General features: G+C 43.8%; 1 protein-coding gene across 2 annotated transcripts in view; it reads right to left on the reverse strand.

The window, feature by feature from the left end:
* LOC106607468 (retinoic acid receptor alpha-A) overlaps positions 1-7,778 on the reverse strand; it is a 183,029-nt gene extending 175,251 nt beyond the window's left edge. The window contains exon 1 of one of the 2 annotated variants that reach the window (XM_014204449.3): positions 7,542-7,778. The gene's annotated coding sequence lies outside the window, so the exon portion shown is untranslated. The remainder of the gene's footprint in view (positions 1-7,541) is intronic. The other variant, XM_045720631.2, reaches the window with a different exon arrangement.
* Between the last annotated feature and the right edge of the window lie 2,529 nt (positions 7,779-10,307).

Genomic DNA, 10,307 nt, shown 5'->3' on the forward strand with positions numbered 1-10,307 from the left:
AGTGACACCAGCAACGCACCCCCACACCATCACACCTCCTCCATGCTTCATCATGGGAACTACAAATGCGGAGATCATCCGTTCACCTACTCTCTGTCTTAAAGACATGGCGGTTGGAACCAAAAATCTCAAAAGGACAGATTTCCACAGGTCTAATGTCCATTGCTCGTGTTTCTTGGCCCAAGCAAGTATCTTCATCTTATAGCCGTCCTTTAGTAGTGTTTTTTTTGCAGCAATTTGACCATGAAGGCCTTATTCACGCAGTCTCCTCTGAACAGCTGATGTTGAGATGTGTCTATTACTTGAACTCTGAAGCATTTATTTGAGCAGCAATTTCTGAGGCTGGTAACTCTAAATGAACTTATCCTCTGCAGCAGAGGTAACTCTGGGTCTTCTTTTCCTGTGGTGTTCCTCATGAGAGCGAGTCTCATCATAGCGCTTGATGGTTTTTGCGACTGCACTTGAAGAAACTTTCAACATTTTTGAAATGTTCCAGATTGGCTGACCTTCATGTCTTAAAGTAATGTTGGACTGTCGTTTCTCTTTACTTATTTGAGCTGTTCTTGCCATAATATGGACTTGGTCTTTTACCAACTAGGGCAATCTTCTGTATAACACCCCTACCTTGTCACAACACAACACAACTTGGCTCAAACACATTTTTTGACTGTTAATTGAAATGCATTCCACCTCATGAAGCTGGGTGAGAGAATGCCAAGAGTGTGCAAAGCTGTCATCAAGGCAAAGGGCGGCTACTTTGAAGAATCTCAAATATAAAATATATTTTGATTTGTTTAACATAGAGAAGCTACATATGGTAAGATGAGGGGTAGTGATATGTGTCTATTTGTCAATAATAGCTGGTGCGCGATGTCTAATATTAAAGAAGTCTCGAGGTTTTGCTAGCCTGAGGTAGAGCAGATGATAAGCTGTAGACCAAACTATCTACCAAGAGAGTTCACATCTATATTATTCGTAGCCATCTACTGACCACCACAGACCATGGTGGCACTAAGACTGCACTCAGCCAACTCTAAGGCCATAAGGAAACAAGAAAATGCTCATCCAGAAGTGGCACTCCTAGTGGCCGGGGACTTTAAAGCAAACTTAAATCAGTTTTATCACATTTTTAACAGCATATCACGTGCAACCAGAGGGGGGAAAAAAAAACTCTAGACCACCTTTACTCCACAGACTGAGATGCATACAAAGCTCTCCCCCACCCTCCATTTGGCAAATCTGACCGTAATTCTATCCTTCTGATTCCTGCTTACAATCAAAAACTAAAAGCAGGAAGTAACAGCTCGATATGGAAGTGGTCAGATGACGCGGATGCTACACTACAGGACTGTTTTGCTAGCACAGACTGGAATATGTTCCGGGATTCATCCAATGGCATTGAGGAGTATACCATCTTAGTCATCGGCTTCATCAATAAGTGCATCGACGACGACGTCCCCACATTGACCGTACATACAACCAGAAGCCATGTATTACAGGCAACATCCGCATCGAGCTAAAGGCTAGAGCTTCCGCTTTTCGAGGAGTGGGACACTAACCCGAGCGCTTATAAGAAATCCCGCTATGCACTCAAACGAACCATCAAACAGACAAAGCTTCAATACAGGAATAAGATTGAATCCTACTACACCGGCTCTGACGCTCGTCGGATGTGGCAGGGCTAGAAAACTATTACGGACTACAAAGGGAAACCCAAATGCGAGCTACCCAGTGATGCAAGCCTACCAGATGAGCTAAATGCCTTTTATGCTCGCTTCGAGGCAAGCAACACTGAAGCATGCAGGAGAGCACCAGCTGTTCCGGATGACTGTGCGATAACGCTCACGGTAGCCGATTTGAGCAAGACCTTTAAACAGGTCAACATTCACAAAGCTGCAGGGCCAGACGGATTACCAGGACGTGTACTCAAAGCGTGCGCGGACCAACTGGCAAGGGTCTTCACTGACATTTTCAACCTCTCCCCGTCTGAGTCTGTAATATCAACATGTTTAAAACAGACCATCATAGTCCCTGTGCCCAAGAACACTAAGGTAACCTGCCTAAATGACTACATGTAGCACTCACGTCTGTAGCCATTAAATGCTTAGAAAGGCTGGTCATGGCTCACATCAATACCATTATCCCAGAAACCCTAGACCCATTCAATTTGCATACCGCTCCAACAGATCCACACTGCCATTTCACACCTGGACAAAAGGATCACCTATGTGAGAATGCTATTCATTGACTACAGCTCAGCGTTCAACACCATAGCGCCCTCAAATGTCATCACTAAGCTAAGGACCCTGGGACTAAACACCTCCCTCTGCAACTGGATCCTGGACTGGTAAGGGTAGGTAACAACACATCCGCCACACTGATCTTAAACACGGGTGCCCCTCAGGGGTGCGTGCTCAGTCCCCTCCTGTACTCCTTGTTCACTAATGACTGCATGGCCAGGCAAGACTCCAACACCATCATTAAGTTTGCTGATGACACAACAGTGGTAGGCCTGAACGCCGACAATGATGAGACATCCTATAGACATCCACACGGTCAGAGACCTGACCGTGTGGTGCAAGGTCAACAACCTCTACCTCAACGTGATCAAGACAAAGGAGATGACTGTGGACTACAGGAAAAGGAGGACTGAGCACGCCCCCATTCTCATCGACGGGGCTGTAGTGGAGCAGGTTGAGAGGTTCAAGTTCCTTGGCGTCCACATCACCAACAAACTAACATGGTCCAAGCACACTAAGACAGTTGTGAAGAGGGCACGACAAAACCTATTCCCCCTCAGGAGACTGAAAAGATTTGGCATGGGTCCTCAGATCCTCAAAAGGTTCTACAGATGCACCATCGAGAGCATCCTGACGGGTTGCATCACTGCCTGGTATGGCAACTGTTCGGCCTCCGCCCCCAAGGCGCTACAGAGGGTAGTGCGTATGGCCCAGTACATCACTGAGGCCAAGCTTCCTGCCATCCAGGACCTCTATACCAGGCGGTGTCAGAGGAAGGCCAAGACTCCAGCCATCCTAGTCATAGACTGTTCTCTCTGCTACCGCACGGCAAGCGGTACCGGAGCGCCAAGTCTAGGTCCAAGAGGCTTCTAAACAGCTTCTACCTCCAAGCCATGACTCCTGGAAATCTAATCAAATGGCTACCTAGACTATTTGCAATGGTACTCTCTGTTATTTTTTATGCATAGTCACTTTAATAACGCTACATACATGTACATAGTACCTCAATTACTTCGACAACATTGTCCCGCACATTCAATCTGTACCAGTACCCCCTGTATATAGCCCCGCTATTGTTATTTTACTGCTGCTCTTTAATTATTTGCTATTCTTATCTTTAACTTTTTTTAGGTATTTTCTTAAAACTGCATTGTTGGTTAAGGGCTTGTAAGTAAGCATTTCACGGTAAGGTATACACTGGTTGTATTCGACGCATGTGACAAGTAAAGATTTGAGCAAGTTAGCGAGGAAAACAATTATGTACAGCTTGAATCAACGCCACGTTTCTTTGCAGACAGTACACGTGCACACGTATCGGTAGCCTACAATATTCTATTGTTGGTGTGTGTGCGCAACAGTGTCTTCTTGTGAGTACACATGCCTTCCCACGTGCACATACAGTACAGACGGGTCCCTGTCGTCACCTGGGTCTCATCTCATCAGTCAGCATCACACATACAGTAGGAGAAGAGCTTCTTGCTGACGCTCTCTGCTGCCAGGCAGGAACACATTTAGAACGGTGCAAGTACAAGCTTGCCTCATGTTTATCTATCAATCAGGCCAGTATTCACAAAGGGTCACAGAGTAGGAGTGCTGATCAAGGATCAGTTTTCCCCTTTAGATCATAATGAATAAGATTACATTGACAGGGGGGGACCTGGGGATGCTCACAGAGAAGGACCAATACAAAACTTAGTTGTTTTCTCTCGTTTGCTAATACAGGGATTTCTTTGCTCATTGCAAGATGCTGTGTGTACTACATCATTATGATTATGATTGATACAATTCACCATTTTAATTCGTTTAGTGGTCTCATTAGCCTAGCCAACGTGTTTTGAGAAGCCTTTAAAACCGTGGTGTAAAGTACTTAAGTAAAAATACTAAAACAGTAGTACTTAAGTACTTTTCTGGGGTATTTGTGATTTGATATTTTTGACAACTTTCACTTTACTCCACCACATTCCTAAAGAAAACAATTTACTTACTAACTCCATACATTTTGTGTGACACCCAAAAGTACTCGTTACATTTTGAATGCTTAGCATGACAGGAAAATTGTCCAATTCACTCACTTATCAAGAGAAAATCCCCGGTCATCCCTACTGCATCTGATCTGACGGACTCACTAAACACAGACTTTTACTTAAGAAGTATTTTACCTGCTGACTTTCACTTTTACTGGAGTCATTTTCTATTAAGCTATCTTTACTTTTACTCATGTATGACAATTAGGTACTTTTTCCACCACTGCTTTTAAAATTAGCCTCAAATGATTCACACTCAGTTTTCAAGAGGCTATGTAGCTTAGATTTGGATCACTGAGTTTATAATATTCAGTACAGCAATGCATGTGGGCTCTCTGTAACAAACAAAACAAAAGCTTGGCCTTATTTAGACGAGATTTATTATATGGAAATCAAGCAACTAAAACCGAATTAATAACTGATCAAAGCTTCTGTACACACAGGCTTAGTCAACAACACACGCACAGACACGCATGCACACGGGAACATCAATATGTGCACTTGTAGCCTACATGTTACTCTGAAAAAATAATGGTTATTGACATCCATTTTACACCAGATTGTGCCTATCCAGACCATGTGCTGGCTTGGATATTTTCTTCTCACGTGGTTTATTCCATCACATTTGTAGCAGCATAACGAGACAATCGCTAGTTATGTAATTGACTAAGTCTGCTCCCTCTGACCTCGGTCCCAATAATCCATCATGACATTTGTCATGTACTCTTCACAGTATGCAGCTGTTCTAGTTCTATTCATTCTAATCCAGTCTTCTTATTAAACACCCTCCAATTTAAAGGTAAACGCAAAGTTAGAAGTAATCATGTGTAAGGTGTACTCAGTTGTTAACTTACTGTTTGAAATAGGACTTGAGTAACCTTAAAATCATATACATTTTTTGTGTAAAGCTCCCATCGCCTACCATAAGAATAGATGGGAATCCCTTTGCGGATGAGAGCCACATCCAAGTCTTCCTGGACGGAGAGGAGCAACTCACTAAAGAGCCTGAGGACATCTCCATGGGATTGGGAGTGGCAATGGGGGTCCATTTCCTAGTTAATATTTAGTATGCAGCATCAGTGAAAAGCACTATGGCTTGTATTCAGAAATATGTTGTGGGAATTGCTGAGGGGGGTAAATGACCAACAAATGTTGAATGGCAAAGTTATTTGCTGCAGAGAAGGACAGGGGAGACAAGAGCAAAGTAATGTGAGTTCAGTTGTAACAGCCACATTACTCAAACTAGAAACCACATACAAAGCTGTTATTCGATGTGTCTCTACATGCCTATGAGTTTTATTAAACCTTTATTTAACTAGGCAAGTCATTTAAGAACAAACACATTCTTATTTACAATGACGGCCTAGGAACAGTGGGTTAACTGCCTTGTTCAGGGGCAGAACGACAGATTTGTATGTTGTCAGCTCAGGGATTCGATCCCTAGAAAGTTATTTGAGGAACCTTTAGGGATTCCACCGGTGTCGCAATGTGAGGAACCCTGAAAAGTACCTTCAGGAACCTTTTCTTTTTAGAGTGTTGAATGAACACAAAAAGTCAGCTCTTTTACACACTCAGTAGTTAACATACAAACTTAATGTTGTGTCATGCAGTGTAACTTCCCAGAATTGATTGACTCACAGTGAGAGTATAGAAGAATTAGGCTAAATTCCATAATATAAAAAAGGTAAAATGGCCCAAGTCCCATAGCAGCAGGAAGATGTTTGGAGGTGGGGGTGCTGAACATTTTTTGTCAAAAGGGGAGTGCACTACTGCCAAGTCCCATAGTCTAGTCAACCTATCAAGTCAACCCATCGTGACATGCTTATTGAAAGGCAGATAAAAACCTACCCGACACATAAGTAGGCTGTATCAGGCAGCCTAAAGCATAAATCATAGTCCACAGACGCTGAGACGCGATAGTCCAGGGTCCCATTGTTACACAGCTACTCGTCTCCGAGACCTCCATCCACCGTGGACGCACAGCCCGAACGCGCACCCCCCCCACCTCCTCCATTCATTTCAATGTGCTGACAGTTGGAGAAATTGCTTGAGCTGCGCTGAAAATTCTGAATGCCAACGGTCCAATATTCTAGAACACTGCTGTGCATATGCATATACATTTAGGACTACGATAAACTCTTTATGCTGCATTCATAACCAAGTGGGAAGTGGAAATGTACCACATACGACTGGGGAAAATCCACCTTGAAAAGCCTCCAACTGGTAATTACTAGTGGGAAACTCATCCTCCAGAGCGCTCACTCCTCTCACATGCTCTGACGTCAACTACTAAGGAAAAGACTTTGATAACATGTTTTGCAGTTAATTGCAACAAAACATTATTCATAAAAAGCTCTCTCTTAATTATTAATGTGGTATTTGAACACTATAATTACTTTGCAAACATACTAGCTGTACTTTTAGTTTATGGTATATGCAGTTTGTTGGCCATGAGCCAATCTGCTCTTATCAATGAGTACAAAGCATATTAATGCATCCAACTGGTATTTACCACTTCACAATGTAGTAAATTCCCATCTCCCACTTTGTTCCGAAAGCAGCAAAACTCACAGACCATTATAATTTGGACAGGGTGTATGCAAATTAGAGCTGCGGGCTTTATGCTGTGGAGGATGTCGAGTAGGTTGGATCAGTGTCACATCATGGCCAACACGGAAATATTTTAAATCTGATCAACCTGTGAGAGCTTTGTGACTGGACGTCGGGGCTGTCTTTGTTTTTTTTAGCTGACATAATTTACCTGACTCCGAGAAAACGCGGACGTCACCCAAAGACAGCCGTTATCAGTGAATTGTTTGTTAGAACTGTTTCGAGTGGCAGCACAGCCATCAAATGTGACATCTAAAACATTAAAAAATGTATTTCAAGCTTTAAATCGTTCAATTTTGAAACAAAATGGCACAAAATCTTGTAGACAGGTGTTGGCTGAACAAGCACACTATACAACGATTCCATCTATGGACAAAGCTTGTTACATTGTAGCGGCAACCTATATAACTGTCAAGGCTCGCAACAAATGACATTTTAACAGTTTACACAATGGCGGGATGTGGCTTGATATTTCTGCACAACAGAAAAGGAAAACGGAGTCATGACAGCACACAGATTGAAACACAACGTTAAACTCTCTCCTCGAACTCATAGCCTACCAGACGGATTTTAGTCGGTATAATCTGCTTCTACCGAATCTAGTCTACCTGTCACACGTCCGAACAATCACATTGTCAGTAGCCTAAATTAAATAGCCAGTCAATACCTGTTGACTCCTCCTACCGACGTGTTGGTTGGTGGAAGTCCGAACCGAGCCGATTATGTTTTGTCCTGTGCTTCTTTTCCGAAGTCCTTTGACGAGGAGTGGCCCGGTATAGGAAGGTCTGCTTTGTCTGACAAGAGCTCTGCCGAGTTTTCTGCAAAGAAACTGGTGTTCACGGAGCCGCGCAAATTGATGCAAGGTTTAGAGAGCAGCAGCCATTGCGGTCACGTGCATTTTCGGAAACGAAACACTGGCCAGCCTAGAGAAGTCCACTCCCACCTTTCATATCTACAATGTCAATTATGTAATCTACTGCAGGGTTTCGCAAAATCGGTCCTGGAGGTCCCCCTGGGTGCAGAGTTTTTGGTTTATGCCCTAGCACCACGCAGCTATTCAAATAATCAAAGCTTGATGATGAGTTGGTCATTTGAATCAGCTGTACTGTACATCAAAACTCCATCCTACTGAGAAGCCTACTAGGACTTTGGAAGTGCAACATGTATCACATGTTTATAATATTCCTTTCATAATCAAATTAATACATTATGTGTAATGCTGTTTTGAATTTAAATGTGGAATCAATGTCACTATGTATATTAGATTAGTTACATTTTTTGTTTGTAATGTGGGCATCAAGAATGAATCCTATCTGTGTCAACTGTCAATGAACCAAATTCTTAGTGTACAATCTAAGGGCGCTTTCACACGTCACTGTATGATCCAGATCCTGGAGCGTTTGTACCCTAATCCACGCTATAAAGCACGTGTGAAACGCAAACAAACCCTGGCTGAAACGAATCGTGGATCTGCGTGAGTAGCTGGTCCAAGATCCTGCAGAACAGCAGTACCAGGTTTTGTGACGAACCAGCGTGAGGCGCGTAAAACATTTTTGCCCGTTGTAAACAAGCTAGCTCGCTAACTTCATTTTGGTGACGATAGTAGAAGTATATTGTGATGATAGCTAATGATTTGGTTACTTTGTGGTAGGGTAATCGGCTTCCATTTGTCTAAGCATGCCCTCAAGCATATAGGCCTACTAATGTGTATCACTGAGGAACACCCCCCTACATTCCCCCGGATCAAACATGCCTGTAAAATCTCTTTTTCTTAACAAGGATGGAAAACAGGCATATTTTATGGGGCCTGGCTGCCAACCAGGAGGGGTTCCTGGGAACCGTCCCGTGCTGGGTCGGTAACATGTCGTCATGCTGCTATCATCTTCTCATCCAGCACTCTCTCTCCCAGTCCAACGCTTTGACTGACAAGACTCTAGTGAAGGGATCCGATCCTGATCCATCTAGGGCTGGGCTTATACAGCACATGCTCCCAGGAATCCCTGACGCCATCCCTTTTAAGGGACTACGCTACAATATTCCTGCTAGAAGTCTCTCTCTCCTCGTTTCTTTCGCCCACAATGTAATCTTTCAGAGGCTTTCAAAGATGATTCCTCTGACACTCATCCTGGCTAGTGTCTTCCTCTCTCCTCTCCTGGCCTCGCCTGGTCTCCCTCTCCTCTGTTTATGGCAGACTGTAGTGGGCTACAATCCAGGGCTATTCCTGAGATGGAAGTGAGCGCAACGAGTCCGTCCAGTCCACACTTGTTACTGCTGGACAGGGTGGGCCATGGGCCATAAATGGCCATGGGCCATCCCTGGCTGGGTGTCCTCTCTCATCTCTCCCTTCTCTCCTCTCTTCTCCCTTTGCCAAGATGTATGAGGAGAGAGACAGCTGCTTGGAGACTGCCAGGACCTTTTATCCACATAGCACTATGGCCTGGCTGGCCGGCGCTGTTTCCAGGGAGAGTGTCCGCAGACCTGGGTACAAATACTATTTGAAATGTCAAAGACTTTGAACCTGGAGTGTCAGGTGGGTGTCATTTGCACATTGGGGACGTTTCTATTGGTTCAATCACGCCAGGCAAGCTCAAACAAGCACAACTAGTATTTGGAATGATTTTCAAATAGTATTTCAACCTAGGTCTAGTGGATCCAGAGTGTGTGTTTTTGTCTCCTGGGACAGGGAACTGAGCATCCCAGGGCAGAAAGACAGGAGGTTTATGGGCCATGGAGATGGAACTAGCAGATGGGTGTCTTTGCCTGGTCTAAGCCTTCCTCTCCTTAGTCTGTCTGGAACTGCAGAAGCACAGGCTTGAGCACAGATGTGGCCGTAAGCAAGTGCATGTGTATTTGTGTATATATGTGTGTGTGTGTGCGTGTCAAGTAAATCAAATCAAATCAAAAACTGTTGTACTGATTAAAGAGGCAATAAAACTGGCCTTCTTTAGACTAGTTGAGTATCTGGAGCATCAGCATTTGTGGGTTCGAGTCCCTGCTCAAAATGGCCAGAAAGAAAGTACTTTCTTCTGAAACTCGTCAGTCTATTCTATTTCTGAGAAATTAAGGCTATTCCATGCAAGAAATTGCCAAGAAACGGAAGATCTCATACAATGCTGTTTACTACTCCCTTCACAGAACAGCGCAAACTGGCTCTAACCAGAATAGAAAGAGTGGGAGGCCCCGGTGCACAACTGAGCAAGAGGACAAGTACATTAGAGTGTCTAGTTTGAGAAACAGATGCCTCACAACTGGCAGCTTCATTAAATAGTACCTGCAAAACACCAGTCTCAACGTCAACAGTGAAGAGGCGACCCTAGGCAGAGTTGCAGAGGCCTTCTAGTCAGAGTTGCAAAGAAAAAAACATATCTCAGACTGGCCAATAAAAATAAAATATTAAGATGGGCAAAGGAACATAGACACATGACAGAGATAT

Source organism: Salmo salar, chromosome 06, assembly GCF_965601325.2.
Source record: "Salmo salar chromosome 06, fSalSal1, whole genome shotgun sequence".
Lineage (NCBI taxonomy): Eukaryota > Metazoa > Chordata > Actinopteri > Salmoniformes > Salmonidae > Salmo > Salmo salar.